Here is a 19399-nt window from a genome sequence, read left to right as displayed (position 1 = left end):
TCAGACCTTTATGGTAGAGTGGCCAGATGGAAGCCACTCCTCAGTAAAAAGCACATGACAGCCCACTTGGAGTTTGCCAAAAGGCACCTAAAGGACTCTCAGACCATGAGAAACAAGATTCTCTGGTCTGATGAAACCAAGATTGAACTCTTCGGCCTGAATGCAAAGTATCACGTCTGGAGAAAACCTAGCAACATCCCGAAGGTGAAGCATGGTGGTGGTGTGGGGATGATTTCCAGCAGCAGGGACTGGGAAACGAGCCAGGATTGAGGGAAAGATGAATGGAAAAAAGTACAAAGAGATCCTTGATGAAAACCTGCTCCAGAGCGCTCAGGACCTCAGACTGGGGCAAAGGTTCACCTTCCAACAGGACAACGACCCTAAGCACACAGCCAAGACAACACAGGAGTGGCTTGAGGAGAAGTCTCTGAATGTCCTTGAGTGGCCCAGCCAGAGCGCGGACTTGAACCCGATTGAACATCTCTGGAGACACCTGAAAATAGCTGTGCAGCGACACTCCCTAACCATCCTGACAGAGCTTGAGAGAATCTGTAGAGAAGAATGGGAGAAACTCCCCAAATACAGGTGTGCGAAGCTTGTAGCGTCATACCCAAGAAGACTCAAGGCTGTAATCGCTGCCATAGGTGCTTCAACAAAGTCCTGAGTAAAGGGTCTGAATACTTATGTAAATGTGATATTTCAGTTTTGTATTTTTTTTACATTTGCAAAAATGTATAAAAACCTGTTTTTGCTTGGTCATTGTGGAGTATTGAGTGTAGATTGATGAGGGGAAAAAACGATTTCATCCATTTTAGATTAAGGCTGTAATGTAACAAACTGTGGAAAAAGTCAAGGTGTCTGAATACTTTCCGAATGCGCTGTATATCCTTTCTGTCCTTCAGGGTTTGTAAGTAAGCCCAGTTTATAGAAAGTGAATTAATTGATATTATTTGAAATTAGCCATGTGTATACTAGGGCTCCCGAGTGGCTCAGCATCTCAGCGTCACTACAGACCCTGGTTCAATTCCAGGCTGTATCACAATCTGCCATGATTGGGAGTCCCATAGAGCGGGCACAATTGCCCCAGCGTTGTCCAGGTTAGGGTTTGGCCGTCATTGTAATTCATTTGTTAATAACTGACTAGCCTAGTTAAATAAAGGTTAAATTAAAAATTATGAACTAATATAAAAAATATTATAATTATGCAACATTTGAGTTGTATTGTATTTATAAGTAGTTTATAATGAAGTCTAATGATACAGTACATTTGGAGAGGAGCAGGAATAGGTTGCTAAAGCCACTGCTCCTTTAAGGGTGGTGTTAGCGGCAGAGAGTAGGAGTGTCGCCTCTGCTGAGTTCTCGGGAGCAAGGGGATTCCGAGAATAAACAATTCGTCAGACTCGACTACAGGTCGCAGAGCCTGATTACTTCGATCCAAATCCGAAGCGTTTTGAAACAAATCTACCATTTGGTATTCATTTTTCATCATTAATGCGCGTTAGAGAAATGCGACCTTTTTACTGAGACTATCGGATGGATTTCCTCCTGTCGAATAATGATGCGGCTTTTCGGTTGAGTGGGGTCCACTGCCAGCCAGCGGTGTAGACAAACCCAAGCAGGTAGGCTACGTGCCGAGCTAAATGTACAGAATAGGCTGTGAAATTATTATGAGTCTGTAAAATCCGCAAGCGCACAAACGGGGTGTGTGTCATGGATTTAACATGTTTACACGATGTTTTCATGGATTGAATGATGTTTTTCTCTCGAGCCCGAGTCTATGGGCGCATACTGGTTATAGCGGTGTGGACGCTGCGTAAAGAAATCGGAATAAATCAGCCAGTGCTGTGGTGGTAGTGTCGTTTCCATTTTGTTAAATGGCATCAACGATACATTACAGCTAGTTTGAGTTGATTTCCTTCTCAACCCCCCCCACCCCTCAAAAAAAAAACGCATCACCGCACGTAAACATTTCATATATAATATTTGCCATAGCAAGAGCCAATGTTTTTGTCGCCAAAATCTAATGCCTCAAACATGAATCATTTAGCTTGCTCGTGCTGGCTACTTTGTTATTCCGTATTTTTGTCACATTGTTGCATTGTCGTTACAGTGTTGTTACAGTGTGAAATTGTTGTTACAGTGTTTGTTGTTACGGTGTTACAATTGTTGCACTGTCCTCGCTGTAGTCTAGTTTACGTATAAAAATTATACAAAATGATAGGCCACAGATATCTGTTCAGCATTAAAATCAGAAATGCTGCATAGGACTAGTAGCCTACTAAGTAACCAGGTGTATAGCCATTACCTGCTGATACAGATAATGAATAGTATTTCTATGAACATTAGTAAATAGGCCCGGTAGGCTATTGATTTTATGACTGTATGACTGTCAGCATCAGCTTGGCTCTTTCGTAATGTACTCCATTGTATCCAAATTAGTCATCATTTCAGAGTTTTGTGTGGTGGAGTTTAGCATTTTAAATGCATTATAATGATTCATATTTAATCTGGATTCATTCTTGCTGAAGATTCTCAAGGAATATTTTGTGCTTCCTTATTCCTTGTCGAAAGTGACACAAATGTTTGGCATTGCATGCCTCAAATGTTCATTCAGCATTGGTACACTGCCTGGAATAATGGACAATAGCAAAATGTACTCACTTTATTTTTAGAGGATTATTCAATATTCTGTTCATAAACCAGACTGTAAATTAGCCTACACAGCATGTACTGGTGTCATCGTATTACTACTGCTTAATTATTTGATTATTATTGATGGAGTTGTTATCTACATATTATATCGTCTTTACTTTGCTATGGTTTAATTCACAATCTAAGTAGTAGGCTAATGACAATTGACAGGTAGACTGGATTTGAACTGTTCCAGGGTTTGGAACAGTGGCTGGTTTGGAGTAATCATCACAAGATGTCGTCTTGCTTCATTTGACCATGGGATCAGTGGAGAGACAAAGGGTCAGGGGCTGAAGGTTGGCCGGGGGGAGTCACAGGGGAGCGAGAGGGCAGGAATACACTGTTAGTTCAGGTGTGCTTAGTCTTAGCCACCCTGGCTAAACTTCCCTCCAACAACAAAGCTGTTTACTTTTCATAATTTGGAACACATCAGCACATTCATATGTGTACTAAACGTACTTTTACAGCAAACTTGGGTGGATTAGTCAAATATAGGCCTGAGCTTTGTTGAAGTGAACTTGTCTGACTTTTAAAAAGTTTAAATACTCTGTCTGTCTGGGATCTGGCTTTTAGCCCTCCTTTTGTGAAGTGTTTAAGCTGCTTAATTATTTGACCTGATCTTGTACAGGATGTTCAAGGGTAGCTGCGTATAGTGCTCTGTACTGTACTGGAGCCATAGATAACTAAAACCTCCACATTTAACATTGCCTTTCTCTTGAATTATCTGTCTTCAGTAATGTGGTGCACATGTTAGCCATCTTCCTCCTTTACTGAGCTAGTGTACTGTACTTTACACAACTTGTTTTGTTGTTGCTATGGGTTGTCTAGGGAGCTGCTGATGATGATTGATGTGCAGTATCCCAACACAGAATCAGAAGAAATGTAAATGACAAATATGCTAATTATGTTAGGTCTGCTGAACGGTCACAATACTGGATTCTGGACCCTGGTCTGACCGATCAAGGGTCTGTCTTCTCATGACAATACATTCATCTACCTGCCCCCCCCCCCCCCCTGGTTGCTAAAGTGTTGTTACATTGTTGTTACAGTGTTGTTACAGTGTTGTTACAGTGTTACAATTAAAGACAGGCTCCGGAACATTAGCTACTAGTAAGTATATTTTAATCCTCCTGCTTTGTGCTGGATGTGGCAATGTAGTTCATACATGCATAATCTATGAGCAGAATTACTGTTTTGCCAAAATTGAAAGTGACTGTTTTCTGAAAACTGTGCGGTGCCATTTTTCCTACATTTCCCCCCACATGGGCTGTCCACCCTAGAAATTAGAGTTACAGCCAATGAGCTTCAGCCCCTCGCCATTTTCAGTGACAGCTAGCAAGATGCACACACATCAGAGTGAGAGAGAGAGAGCAATGACGTGGTGCACATATCTGGACAGATGTGACGTACTACGCAATTTTCGGCGACCACTTTTGGCTCATGAGCGCTACTTTCAGAACTACTGGCTAAAAAGTATGCAAAGTACTGGAGAATCTCTTTAATGCACTGTCTTTGCTATAGTTTATGTATTAAAATTACACAGAAGGAATATACCCCAATTGGTATATTAAGGGTCAAAGAAATATGCAATTGTAGAGGAAGGTGTTTGTAGGCCTATACTGTTAGAGTGTGTGCATATCCGTATGTGCATACATCCATTCCTGTGTGTGTGCTTGTGTTGTGTGCTGAGCATCTGAAACGAGCTAGCTGTGTTTGGATTACACTCAGTCTCATGTGTCAGGACAGTGTAAGGTCATTTGTCAACTATCTGCATACTGTAAACTACTGGATATGACAGGTGTCATAGTGTGTCCATGATAGGTCTGTGTAGGCCTTATGAACGTGTGGTCGGAGTCAAGCATTTACTATCAGGCCTTTAGGTTGTTGTAGATGAAATCATAATGCTGATTGTGTTGCAATGACTAACCTCTTAACTGTACAATACCATAGTATGGTCATTCAGTGGCTACTCATTAGACATGTTGCTTGGGTAAAATACACTCTGATCTCTAACAGTAGGCCTAGATGGTGAATTAGTGGAGTTGAATTACATTGTCATGTCGATCATGCTTTCACACCATCACTCCAACTCTCCTAGGCTGTCTTCTCCAATCTGGGAGAGGGCGGTAGGGAGGAAGAGAACCAAAGTCAATGGGACTCATTTTGATGACACGGCAGGAGCAGCTAAATGCGTCTTTATTGCTGTGGCTCCTGAAGGCAGGCAGGCAGGGTGGAATGATGAAATGGAGGGATGAAAGATGGAAGGAGGCTAGAGCAGGCAGGAGGCAGTCCCCCTCCCCCTACCTCACTCCCTTCCCTTCCCCACCTCACCCCCCCGCGCACCCTGGCCTTGGAGCACTGACAGGGCCTCTCAATTATCCACACACATTGATTGTTACTGATTGCGATTGCAGTACATTATTTATACTTTGCTGAAATCACTCCCAAAGTGATCCACAGAGAGAGGGAGAGATGCAGGTCAGATAAATGAAGCATGTCACCCACACGAAAACGTTGCACCCCATTTCAGAAACAACAGCTGTGGAACCTAACTGTGCCGATCAATAAAGCAGGGACAACGAGAGAGCAGAACAGTGCTACGTTGTACTATTAAACACATATGCCAAACATAATGTGTGTTGCCATTGTTCTGTATTTTGCCTTACTACTGCTGAAATGTGGATATAAAGCCCAAACCTACAGGGTGATGTGAGTAGACCTAACTGTCTCCTTGGGTTGGTTAGTGTGGTCACAACAGAGGAGTAGGGCAGAGTTGACTTTCTCTCCCTGCTCCTGAAGTAGAGATGGTGGCCTCAGGCTGTGGAAGTACAACAGAAAGCTTATCCTATGTGTGTGGCTGCTGCAGCACTGCCCATTGGGCAGGGAGAAGGTCTCTTCACTCCTTACTTCATCACAAACAGGCCAATTTTACTGGCCAGGTAGGGTGTGGGTGCACTGCAAATTAAACAGGAAAAGACACTCATGAATACAATAGAATATACTAGTTGTAACTGTAGTTGTTCTGGGGCAAATTAGGGTTAAGTGCTTTGCTCAAAAGCACATCAACAGATTTTTCAACTTGTCAGTTCAGGTATTCAAACCAGAGACCTTTCAGTTACTGGTCCAGCACTCTAACCGCTAGGCTACCTGCTGCAACACAGAAGAGCACAGCTAGGAGGTTAAAGGTTAGCACAACAAGTCACAAAGTCCGATTAGGATGTCAGAAACACCAGAGGATTCTTGCGGCCTAAGGGGAGTGTTACTCAACTGTCTTATTTTAACCAGGTTATGTGCAGGGACTGAGAGCAGAGCAGATTTCAGAGCTGGGGGAGAGAGAAGCTGTCCAGGCTAAGTGAAAATGCCACTCATTGCTGACGAGTCCCTGGCCTTGTGAAGGTTAGTGGCTTGTCTTTGTAAGCTGAGGGATTGATGCATGAGTCTGTCTGGCGAAGAATTCAAAGTCCAAGGCCATCGCAGGCAGGCAGGCGCAGTCTCAGCACAGCGCTCCCTCCCAGCCAGCCTATCACAGGGGCCCTGTCCTTCCCAACTTCTTAGCAGCCTGTCCTTTTGGGACCTTGAAGCAGCCCAGGCAAGGACACAGCGTCTGGTGCAGTAAGCCTGTGCAGGGGGAGGCTTTACGTAACGCTGCCTGCCCGGCTTGCCTCTGCTTTAAACATGGGCATATGTGACTTCCTGACACCACGTAAAGTAGCGCAGAGCAGCACACGTCCCCCCGGCCCCCAGCCTAGCCCCCTGGATAAGGAGGGGGCAGAGAGATCCCGGTAACTTTATATCTTTCTCTTTTAAAAGCTTTCGTTTGAAATTACATTTCCCAAGTAATTAACTAAAGAGGAGTTTTCAGAGTTGATGAATGAATGATTGATATATTGCACAGGAAGACAGGAGAGGGAAGGAGGGGGTGGAGGGGTGCATATACTATATGTGCTGTGGGATTGTGTCTGATTTATTTCCCTCAAGAAGGGCTGCGTTCGGGAAAATTGAAATGGTGTAAAACGTTGTCCCTTGAGTAGTTAGCTGTAATACTCCAAGACCAAGAAAGAGCACCGACCAGAGAGTTCATAGTGCACAGTGTGGCGGTCAATATATGTCAACCCACGCTCACACATACACAGACACGCACACCTTGTTGTCTGACACTATAGGCAGACTGAAATCTGAGTCATAAGACTTTGCAAGTGAGATGAAAGAACAGAGCTAGGGTCAAGTTCAAAGGGAGTAGGATAATGATGACATCACAGTGACTGTGTGTCTGTTTGTGGTAGTAAGAGCTGCTAGCTGGGATTTCCCCAGTCAGTCAGTCGGTGCTTCTTTCAGACACACATCCTTTATCGTTTTAGTGCTGTGGAAACAACCTGATCCCTTTTGTGTACTGTACTCCCCAACACCTCCACACCACCAACTGTAATTGTATAACTTTTGTGAGCTCTTTTAGGCTTTTAGTGATGAGGCGAGCTGTTGCTGGGCAACAGGGGACCTTGTGCAGGTGGCTGTGCCGTGGGGAGTTTGAGGAGATCTACAGTATAGCCTACTGCACAGACATGCTACTGAGAGATAAATGGACTATGACATAAAACCAGCGAGAATTTCAGCTTCTAGGTAAAAAAATGAATCCTAAATGGTTTATTCACCTACTGACTACATACCAGTAAATGCGCTATTACATTTTGGAGTGATACTTTATACATGACAAATGTAACATGTTGCCCCTTGCTCTTCAGACAAGAGTTCATATGACATTACAATATCTTGCCTGAACATGCATTGATGAATAGTATTTTTCAAGTCAAATAAAATGTTATTGGTCGCATACGCATACACTGAGTATACCAAACATTAGGAACACCTTCCTAATATTGAGTTGCATCCCCTTTTGCCCTCAGAACAGCCTCAATTCGTCAGGGCATGGACTCTACAAGGTGTCGAAAGCATTCCACAGGGATGCTGGCCCATGTTGACTCCAATGCTTCCCGCAGTTGTGTCAAGTTGGCTGGATGTCCTTTGGCTGTGGACCATTCTTGATACACATGGGATACTGTTGAACATGAAAAACCCAGCAGCGTTGCAGTTCTTTACACAAACCGGTGCGCCTGGCACCTACTACCAGTGGTGTAGAGTACTTAAGTAAAAAATACTTTAAAGTACTACTTAAGTATTTTGGGGGGGGGTGTATCTGTACTTTACTTTACTATTTATATTTTTGCCAACCTTTACTTTTGCTTCTCTATATTCCTAAAGAAAATAATGTACTTTTCACTCCATACATTTTCCCTGATACCCAAAAGTACTCCGTTACATTTTGATAGGAAAATGGTCCAATTCACACACTTATCAAGAGAACATCCCTGGTCATCCCTACTGCCTCTGATCTGGCGGACTCACTAAACACAAATGCTTTGTTTGTAAATGATGTCTGAGTGTTGGAGTGTGCCCCTGGCTATCCATCAATAAAAAATTAAATGGTGCCGTCTGATTTGCTTAATATAAGGAATTTTAAATGGTTTATACTTTTCCTTTTGATATTTAAGTACATTTGAGAAATTCCATTTACTATTGATACTTAAGTATATTTAAAACCAAAAACTTTTAGACTTTCTCAAGTAGTATTTTACTGGATGACTTTCACTTTTACTTGAGCCATTTTCCATTAAGATATCTTTACTTTTACTCAAGTATGACAATTATGTACTTTTTCCACCACTGCCTACTACCATACCCCGTTCAAAGGCACTTATATATTTTCTCTTGCCCATTCACTCTCTGAATGGCACACTTACATAATCCATGTCCCAATTGTCTCAAGGCTTTAAGTTGTCTCCTCCCCTTCATCTACACTGATTGAAGTGGATTTAATAAGTGGCATCAATAAGGGATCATAACTTTGACCTGGATTCACCTGGTCGGTACATTCATTAGTAGAGTAGTGATACTAATGCAGCTGTTGTGTGCATCCCAATCAAGGACTGCTTTTCTGCCTGCCCTGTGCAGCGTGAGAGAGAGAGGAGGGAAGGTGTCTGCAGGCAAGCGCTATGACCTATTACTTAGTGAGAATGGACTGGTGACCAGAAGATTGCTGGCTCATACTCTGCTGTTCTCCTTTGCCCTTGAGCAAAGGCAATTAACCTGGATTTGGCCAGTAAATATCTAGCAGCCCCCCCCCGTTCTTCTGAAAAGTAACATTTTTTAGAAGAAGGAGATGTAATCATGTGACACACTTCACCCAACTTTAACATGACTAAGAGGGGGCGGGGGGTGACTGACTGACTGTAGCATGCAAGCAGAGCATGCAGCTGTGGGGGTTGTCCTCCTGTTGGCCAATCAAACCAGTCAAAGGTTGAACATGGTGGAGGTCAACTTGTTAGAGCCAGGCTTCCCCTAGTCTCTACCCCTCGGATGACTCCTGTCATGATCTGAGCTGGAGCAAACGAAATGAAGCCCCACTAGGCCCGCCTGAGCCCTGGGCCCTGCATGCTTTATTGTAATGGCAGCCAATGGCAGGTCAGGCAGGTTTAGTCAACATCTCGATCACTGATCCCAGGGTATGTCAGTTTGAAGGTCAGTCTGTGACTAAAGTGATTCATGTCCTTGCAGGATTCATGTTATTGCAGTTGTCTTGAGTCAGTCCTCTCGGCTACAGCAGCTGTCCCACTCTTTAAACTGTACCTGCTCCTGCCATACTTCCGCTTTCTTAGATGCTGACTGCTTTTCAGAGTATTTTTACTCAGTCATTATAGTATTTTTGCCCTTCTGATGTATTTGCCATATGTGCTGCCTAGTGAATGGAGCAACCTGATCTCTGTGTTAACACCACATTAACACGTCCCAATGAAACTCTACGATTTCCATGAAGTGTGTAATGATACATTAGGCAGCAATCTCTCACTCACTCAGTATTTCTCCTCTCTTTCATTCTCTCTCTCTCCGCCTCCCTCTCTTTCCCCTCTACCCTTTTCTCTATCTCCACAAATGTAGTTAGTTTGAGGTTATAGGACTTTGGATCAAGGGTTAATTAGATGTTAAGTTCTTTTTATGGAATAAAGTATGCTTTATGAGCTCAACGCATATACAGAGTGGACGGAAAATCTGTATTTTCTAAGGTAATACTTGAGTGATAACAGAATTGGGTAACATAAAGGGGGTATTTTCAGTAGGAACCTAGGTGTTTTTCAGACAGACAGACAGACAGACATTTTAATAGAAGGTTTAACATATGTAGGGTTAGTAGCCCATGAGTAACCCTCAGCTTGTATACCTTGTTAGCATGTCAAGATATAGCATTAGCGCTGCACAAACACACAGCAGCTTGTGCAACTGTATTTACATGTCAGGGAATGGGGCTAGCATTTGAGTAGCTAACGCACATCTCAAGTATGTTTAAATCAGGGACGTGCTCAGGCGAAAAGATTCGTCAAGTGCCAAATAAATTCGGCTTAGACTTTAATGAATTAAATAGTTAACCAATAGCTTAACCAATAGCTACCTGTGCTATCTGCATTGACCCTTTTTGCACTATTTCTTTTGACTCGTCACATATGCTGCTGTTACTGTTTATTATCTATCCGGTTGCCTAGTCTCTTTATCCCTACCTATATGTCCATATCTACCTCAATTACCTGGTACGCCTGCTCATCGTCTCGGTACTGGTACAGTGTGTACGTAGCCAAGTTAGTGTTACTCATTGTGTTTTTATTCCTTGTGTTATCATTTTTTCTTCTATTAATTCTGTTTTGTCTCTCTCTGCATTGTTGTGAATGGCCCGTAAGTAAGTTAGTATACACCTGTAGTTTAACGAAGCATGTGATAAATAAAATGTAATTTCATTTGATCCGTTACTGATGCTAATGTACAGCTTGTGTAACATGGTTCGTCTATACCAGAGCTGGTCTATGTCGGTCCTGGTTTTTGTTTCTGCCTGGTAGTTAATTGCTACCAGGTCTGAATTAGTCCCTTATTAGAAGGAGAGGACGAAAAACAGAAGTGTTTTGGCTCCCCTGGACCGACATTGAACAGTCCTGGTCTACACACACACACGCACACACACGCTTGTGTCTTTATGTGGTTTAGCAAAGCCAGGACTCCTCTCTCTCTCTCTCTCTCTCTCTCTCTCTCTCTCTCTCTCTCTCTCTCTCTCTCTCTCTCTCTCTCTCTCTCTCTCTCTCTCTCCCTCTCTCCCCCTATCTCTCTCTCTCTCTCTCTCTCTCTCTCTCTCTCTCTCTCTCTCTCTCTCTCTCTCTCTCTCTCTCTCTCTCTCTCTCTCTCTCTCTCTCTCTCTCTCTCTCTCTGTGTGTAAGCCACCTGCCGTTCCATTCAGCAGCGTTGACCTTGGTGATTATGAGATCAGGCCTGACCTACACCCCAAAAACAGGTTTAGACTGTTCCACTTACTAACTTTTCCTAGGGAATGTCAACCATCAGAGGCCACATCAACCTATCTGACACACATTCACCCACAAGAGAATAAGGCCATGTTCCTCTGTTCTCACCTGCTAATGTTGCTCATTCACATCAGTTGTGGGTGTCTTGTGTTTTTGTCCAGTGTTTTGAGCCAGGATAGGCCAAGCGTAGGGGAAAGTGAAGCAGTAGCAGGGTTCATGATGATGACTGTGTCTCTGAGGCTACATCAGGTCTGTGTAGTAGCAGCAGCAGCACAGTAGGTCACCATTAACACGCAGAGGCTTAGCACTCTGCCGCTGAAAGTTTAGCGCTGGGTCAACCTGCTCTCTTTGCTTTTAAAGTATAATGTCAGGCAACGGCTAATGCTATTCAGTTCACATGCAACCACATAGCAAATGCGCTGTTGCTTCCACCGGTGTTACTCGGGTGCTTGTCCACACTGGGATGAGACATGGGCTGAACTAGCTGAGTGATTCTAACATATAGCTCTGGGTAAAATCAATAGGTTTGACGAGTTATCGCTGAGTGCTTTGTGAAAACAAAGCTTGTTGCTTGGTACTCTGATTGCCTTTAGAGCAACATGCATGTGTCTCTGGCTGGCATTCATTATACCGGTCCTGGATTATCCTAACCATTATCAATTCAAACAGTGTCAGTTTTGTATTTTAGACCGTTGACGTGCCTTGAACTTTGTTCTTGTTTTTAAATATGTTTTATTGCGTTACAGACGTTAAATAACATGCAATCCCTCATGCACTAGTGCCTGTTGGGTAGTGTCCCAATTGGCACCCTATTCCATATTTAGTGCACTGCTTTTTTTTTTTAAAGCCTTGTGGCTCAGTTGGTAGAGCAGGGTGCTTGCATTGCCAGGGTTGTGGGTTTGATTCCCACGGGGTCTGGTACCAAAAATATGTATGACAAAAAATGTCAAATGTAGATCATCCTCAGGGACAAGAGGAGTTGTTGTCATGTTATCGGCTGCTGTTGTCACTACAGCTAACTGAAAACCATGGCTAATGCAGGGGAGAACTCATGCATGACTGAATGCTGGTTAATGAAGAATTGTGTATGGGTGGTGATACCATGAGCTACAGTGTCAGGCAATACCAATGGTATTACATTGAGGGGCTAGAAATGCTACTAATTATTCTTGTCCGATGGCATGTCATAGCTACCTGTACGGGTGTTAATAAATTAGTAAAAAAGCACTGTTTTAAATAAGGCAAAGGATCCCATTTAACATTCTGAGTAACAGATGAGCAAATGTTCACCTCCGAGCTGAGTAGGGGTGGGGTGGGATGGGTGTGTGTGTGTGTGTGCATGCATACGTTAATGCATGCATGTGAATGCAGTAGACTGGCTGGTGTTTGTGCCCTGGCAGCAGTAGGTAGTTGTTTAATGAAGGCGTGGGAGGATTGCTCTTCCTACTGTACATACAGGCCAGGCCAAGCTGATAAGGGTCAACTCTGCTTCAAAGGCCACAGGAGCGAGGTCTTACAAACACTAGCGCTCATGAGGGTAGTCTCTTGTCTCTTTCTTTCTTTGTCTCTCTCTCTACCCCCTCTCTCCTTGTCTCCCTCCCCCACCCCTTTGCGCTCTCTCTCTCTGTCTCCCTTGATCATACTCCGCAGAACTCCTAGCACGGTCTCAGGGAGAAAAAGAAAGAAAGAAAAGTGGGTCAGGGCGACCTATTTTTTCCCACAGTTCACGGAGGCAGAGAGTGGCAGAGTTATCATCAGTTAGACTGTAGAGGAGGGAGGAGAGCCGAGCAGAGCCTGATAGGGAGGCAGGGCCCTGGCTGTCACGAGACACAGGCAGAGGCAGCCACTCAGAACTGGGTCAGCAGCAGAGGCTATGTCTTGTAAACGGCTTGTCATACAGGGTAGAAAAGCTGCAAATGAACCATAGATTATACGCCCCAAGCTGAGCGCTGAGGTCTCTCCTCACCATTCCTCAGCCCTACATCACACAGAGACACACACCACACACACACATACACTACACACCCTACAGAGAAACACACACACACGGAGGGCCTACAGTAGTGTATGAGTCTGTGAAGTACTGCCACCTCCTATAAGCTCCTCTGTTCCCCCCTTCGTCTCTAGTAATAGCGTTTGATTACTGCAGTCAAAACTGACAAGCTCAAAGCCAAGCCAGTCAAGCCACACACACTCAGAAGAAATGAAGCTCTTTGCATTCTCTTCTTCTGACCTCAGCTTGTTATTTGTCTAAAAATAACCCAGATTTCTCCCAGATCTCTTCCCTCCCTCATCACATTCAGGTAAGGGTATTTACAGTGCAGTTGTCCATGTTCAGTGGTAGGCCTAGCTAGCTCCTGGTGGATGGGTGATTACATCCCCTGTTATGTAATATGTGTGTTCCTGATAAGTCAAGCACTACACTAATAAGGTGCTATCTAGATGGGTTATTCGGTTGCCCCGTTAGGAGAACCCTTTGAAGAACCCTTTTTGGTTCCAGGTAGAACCTTTTTGGGTTCCATGTAGAACCCCTTTGTGTTCCGTGTAGAACCCATTCCACAGAGGGTTCTACATGGAACCCAAAAGAGTTCTCCCTGGAACCAAAAAGGTTCTACCTTGAACCAAAAAGGGTTATCCTATGGGGACAGCCAAAGAACCCTTTTGGAACCCTTCTTTCTAAGAGCGTAGCATGTGTATGTATGTATACAGTCAGTCAGTGTGTAAGCTAAGCCTTCGTCTGATGTCATCATCTTACATCCAAGGCAATCTCCATTCTACATCGAGGGGCTAAATTATGAAAGCCATTGATGTTATGGGAGATTGACTACTGAGCAACACCAGCCCATGCTGATTCCTCTCACATCCTCATTAGTTTTGGAAGATATTACGATAGTATCGTGTATCGGCAATGATTGCCAGCCATCGACAATGATTGACAGCCATTGTCGATTGTGACGAGGTCGTGATGTGACAGATGATGGTTTAGCCTATTTGAACTTGACTGGCGCCGTAGTCGGATACAAGTGACATTCCGAGTAATTTGCCTATTCCTATTTGCTATAGCCTATTTTAATAAATATGTTAAATACAGAATGCAAGAGGGGAATGTAGGCCAGAGAGAGAATTCCACCAAAGCAGCACAATGTCGGATGCATAGGCCTTATACCCTAAACCTATTCATTTTTTTTTATATAGGCTATATAACGGACACTCCTTAACTATCGTGTGTCTAGCAGTTTAAAAAAACGTATTTTCCCTTCTATCTCCATTCGATAGGCAATGAATAGTACTTTGAGCTAGGCTACGCTTTCATCATTTCATGCATGTATGGCTTTCTCCCGATCAAACAATGAATGAATCCAACGGAGTTCCATCTCAAAAAGTTATTTGAATAGCCTAAAAATGTAAGGTAGCCAGAGGACTATTAATGAGAGAGGACATACAATATCAATAGCCAATAGAAACATCGAATGACAAGTTTAAAGGGATTATAGCTTATTAAGAAAGAAATGATCTGTGTGGGGCAGAGAAATCTCTCCATGCGAGGTTGAAAACCAAATGGCCCATCCAATCATAAAAGCTTTAAGACAAGTAAAAGTTATGAACAGTAGCCTATTTCCCAAATATTCGAATAGCCTAAGAATGTCCGTCCTAAAGTTGCCACTTTCAAGAAGGAAAGTCAGAGTCTATACTCAATTACAGCTTTATGAGACATTGAACAACCAATAACAAGAGCGGAGGATTAGGCAAATAAACTATTATTATCCAGTTCAGAAGACGGTAGATTTTGCTTCTATCCAGCCCATGCTTTATAACCTAACTCGGCAAGACAGCCTGTTCCTCATTAGTTGACTGTCACTTTGCTTGGTGATGTGCTCGCCAAACAGACACAGACAGACACACTCAAACCTGTTTCATGCTAAAGCTCCACCAGAAAGGAATATTAGAAAATACTGTATTTGCCTGCACTTAGCCTCTGTCCAGGCTTTCAACAATCTTTCGTCATGATTCGTCCAGTTGAATCATGCGATTTTGAGTTATAGCCCAACAGTGATTTTTAGCTGAGTTTTATTTAAAAGATTTCACAGGGGAAAAAAAGGTTGGCGAATAGGGGGCGATACCATCAATATCACAATGTTTTATAAGTACATAATCATGATAGTACAAAGGTTGACATCGCCCAAACCTAATACCCATTTAAACCCTGTGAAATACACCACAGTCACTATAAGTTATTGGTATTGACTTCAACACAAATTTATTAATTTACTTGGCATTGTTTATGTCTCCAAAAAGACAAAGCAGGATAAGCAGGGGTTGACTTGACAAAATATTTTCTTAGAAAATAATTGCCTGACTTTGCTGAGCTGGGACCTTGGAATTGAAATCAGGGCTTATCCTTGGATTGGGTTTGTTTATGGACCAATTCAATGTTCAGACAGTCCGGTAGCTCTCATTCATATTTCACTATGTGGAACAGAACTGCTTGTGATGGATCTCCTAGGCATTATAGAAGAGAGGTTCCACACCCCAGTCTGATTTTAGGCTTCTCGTCCTCCACAGTTTGAGAATACTTTTGTCATATTGAAATTTGTGATTATTAATAAACACAGTAGAGCTAATTTCTCCACTGTTTGTAACTGTTCATAACCGTCCTAGGATAGCTAGTGGTAATTAGATGTTTCACTAACAGCAACCTCATTAAGCAGTGGCACTAACAACACAACATAGAGCCATGTCCTGAGGTGGGGAGCTATACATGGAGTGTGTAGTGTAGGATTATCTTCTAACTCTCTCTCTCTCTCTCACATGCACACACACACACACACACACTGCTCTGTGAAGTAGTCTAGCCTCCCTTTGCTTGTTATTCCTAGCCTCTGAACTTATCTCGGTAAGAGAGCACCTTCCACTAATTGAGGAGTCTGTTTGTTGCTCATGTCACCAAACAAGAGTCCCTGAGGACACTCATATGTCACTGTGTGTCTGTCTACATGTGTTGTGTGTGTGTGTGTGTCATGTGCGTGGCATTTGTGTGTTTTTCTATATTTGTGTGAAGGTGAAACATACTGAGCTGTAAACCAGTTAGATCCAGAGCTGGGCCTGGCCTGGTCTCTCCAGCCAGTACCAGAGCAGTGTTTAGTGAGGGGGCTACAGCCGCCATGGTGCCTCTAGCAAATGGTTTCCAGCAGGCCTGCCTGCGTATGACATGTGATAACATTACAGTCATGAAAGGTCAGGCATGAAGGGAGCTGCAGGGGAGAGGGCTGGGCCGGTGGTGCGGAGGGGGGCTAGGCCTGTCTCTCTCTGCTGCTCCCCCTAGTACACCCCTCAACACAGACCTGGCACACACACACACTGATACACGCACACACACAACACTGAGATTCCTGGAAGTTGTATTAGCCTTAAAGGCGAAAAGTCCACCCTGCATTTCCTTCTAGTTCACATATTGAAACAGCATCTCTTGGTGCAGTGTAAATATTAGCTCTATTCCATGAAGCTGGCTGACCTGCACTGTGCATCATATTGAAAGGGAGCAGTGCTCTGCCTCTGTGTGCTTTACAGTGGCTTAGGTTGAGTTTCCAGCCCAGGTGAAAGTAGCAGTAATGACTGGCTAGTATGACAGTACAGAATGAGAGGAGGACTTTGTTCAGTGAACCTTGGTGTAGGGATGTGTACGGTTGTTTGAATATCCGAACGGACGTTAGTATTCAAATACTTTTTAAATTTTATTTAACCTTTATTTAACTAGGCAAGTCGGTTAAGAACACATTCTTATTTACAATGACAGCCTACTGGGGAATAGTGGGTTAACTGCCCTGTTCAGGGGCAGAACGACAGATTTTTACCTTGTCAGCTCGGGGATTCAATCTAGCAACCTTTCGGTTACTGGCCCAACGCTCTAACCACTAGGCCACCTGCCGCCCCAATACTAGTGTGAGTATTCATTTTTGCGGCCCAAAAAATGTATAGGCTTATTTTAACACTGAAAATACTTTTTGTAAATTAAAATAAAATATTCATGTGACGTAATTACATACAAGGATATACCATGATCAATTTAAAAAATAAAACTTTCCAATGTAGTTTTTATCACTTGTGCCCCCCATAAAAAAGACTGGTAGGTGTCTGGTAGTCTTCATGTGTGAAGCTTGTTGTTTATGTTGGCCAATCAAAGCGGCTCAATTTGTAGCAAGTGTAGTGAGAGTTCACTAACGCAATGCCAGATGGAATAACATTACAGAATTAAAAGTTAGCTGAAGGAGTAGGCTACAATTAGCAACCAACAAAATATGGCCTCAATTAGCCTAGCTAGCAAGCTTCTCTTGGCTACTCCAGTCAAGATAGGCACTGTTATATGGTATGATAAATAACATAGTGGCTGTTACAAGTTAGGTAGTCTTGGCTGTCTGCCTCCCTCTGCTCGCTCCCATCTCACTGGCACCTCCCCAGCTGCACTAATAGAGCGCAAGCCTCAGCCTCACCCTCGCACAGCAGTGCTCAATATCCGGATACCCGCCAAAAATGTATGATACTATTCTAATAGTGAAATTATTTAAAATCCCCATCCCTACCATGGTGTTGTTTACCCATGTAAATGTCACATTTCTTCACCATGACCTGCCAGTCACCATGGTTAGCCTGTTCATATCGACTGCCAACTGTTTAGAGGCTTCTCCCCTTTCTAAGTTAGTTAGAGAGGCAACCTCTTCAGCTGATGATTCAACACAAAGCTGTCAGATATCTAAAAGAGAGAGCAATGGGATGTTTGTTGGGAGAACCAGTACAGAATCCTTGTGCCAACAGTCCGGAAGTGAAGGGGGGAAAACAGTCTGGGATTTCCTGGTTGGTACCCAGCTAACAACAAATGTTCCCACAACTTTAGAGAACGTTCCCTTAAGAGTGTCATTAGGTCAAGGTTTTCATAGGAATGTTCCTGTGATGTGCAAGTAATGTTTCCAAGAGACTATTCCCTTAATGTAAAATAGAACGTATCCAGAACTTGGTTGCCATGTTCTCAGATCATAAGATATTCATTCATGTGGGGGCAGCAGGTAGCCTAGTGGTTAGAGCGTTGGATCTTGCAACCAAAAGGTTGCAAGATCAAATCCCTGAGCTGACAAGGTAAAAATCTGTTATCTGTTATTTTATAAAAGAGAGAGCGCACACTTTTATAAAAGAAGAGCTTGCTTCTATGTAAATGTTGTTGTACAATAAAATAATATTTTCTCCTAACAGTTGCCAATAAAATAAGTCCTAAATGGAAGGAATTGTTTGTCATTTGTAGCCCCATGAAATCAGCTAAAACAAGCTTAACATACAGTGTTTATCAACTTACTTATTTGACACCCTTAGATATACTGTACACTGAGTGTACAAAATATTAGGAACACCTCCTCTTTCCATGACATAGACTGACCAGGTGAATGCAGGTGAAAGGTATAATCCCTTATTGATGTCACTTGTTAAATCCACTTTAAGTCCATGACTTTGTTTTTACCAATCTAACTACAGAACAATATAATGGTAATAATTTATTTGAATGATAAATCTCTATTGCACCTATTATACAGGTGAATGAATATTATTTAATAGGAGTGCGTGCATGCATTGAAAAATTCAATGCATACACACAAGTGACATCAATAAGGGATAGAGTTGCACATTTTGGGGAATATTCAGAGGTGGAAACTTTCCGTGGGAAGTAACGGGAATATATGGGAATTAACGGAAATATAAGCAAATTAATATTAATACCATTTAAATGTAGATGTTTTTTGCATTGGATATATTTACCATATCATATGGCGACAGAAACATAAACCCTTTTACCTTATCATAAGTAGACATAATTGCAAATGATTAAATCCTTCCAATAGAAAAAAATAAAAAAATGTTCAGAATTTAACTTGAATTAAATGAGTTGACTCTTCACATGGGATGATTTCACTGAACAACAAAAGGGAATATTGAATGAGCCTTCAGCTCATCTGCAATGTAGAGACCGGTGTGTCTGTTGTCCCTTGTGTCTGTGCTCTTGTAGAATACTGGTTGAGGGGTGGATATGATGTAGTTAATTATTCCTTGCCCACGAACATTCAACCACCCATCAGAGATGATTACAATACAGTCTGCTTTCTCTATGATTTGCTTGACCTTCACTTGAACTCTGTTGAACTCTGCATCCAGCAAATTAGTAGATAAAGCATGTCTGGTTGGAGGGGTGTATGCTGGGCGAAGAACATTCAGAAATCTCTTCCGATACACATTGCCTGTGAGCATCAGAGGTGAACCAGTTGCATACACAGCTC

At 42.8% G+C, this 19399-nt stretch overlaps 1 protein-coding gene across 3 annotated transcripts in view; it reads left to right on the top strand.

Annotated features, from left to right (window-relative positions):
* Window positions 1–1344: 1344 nt before the first annotated feature.
* The window catches only part of LOC139532830 (nuclear receptor-interacting protein 1-like), a 57590-nt gene continuing 39535 nt past the window's right edge, over window positions 1345–19399 (top strand). For all 3 annotated transcript variants that reach the window (XM_071330952.1, XM_071330937.1, XM_071330944.1), the window contains exon 1: window positions 1345–1619. The gene's annotated coding sequence lies outside the window, so the exon portion shown is untranslated. The remainder of the gene's footprint in view (window positions 1620–19399) is intronic.

This window comes from Salvelinus alpinus, chromosome 1, assembly GCF_045679555.1.
Source record: "Salvelinus alpinus chromosome 1, SLU_Salpinus.1, whole genome shotgun sequence".
In the NCBI taxonomy this organism is placed as follows: domain Eukaryota; kingdom Metazoa; phylum Chordata; class Actinopteri; order Salmoniformes; family Salmonidae; genus Salvelinus; species Salvelinus alpinus.
This window is presented reverse-complemented; position numbering and strand designations above follow the sequence as displayed.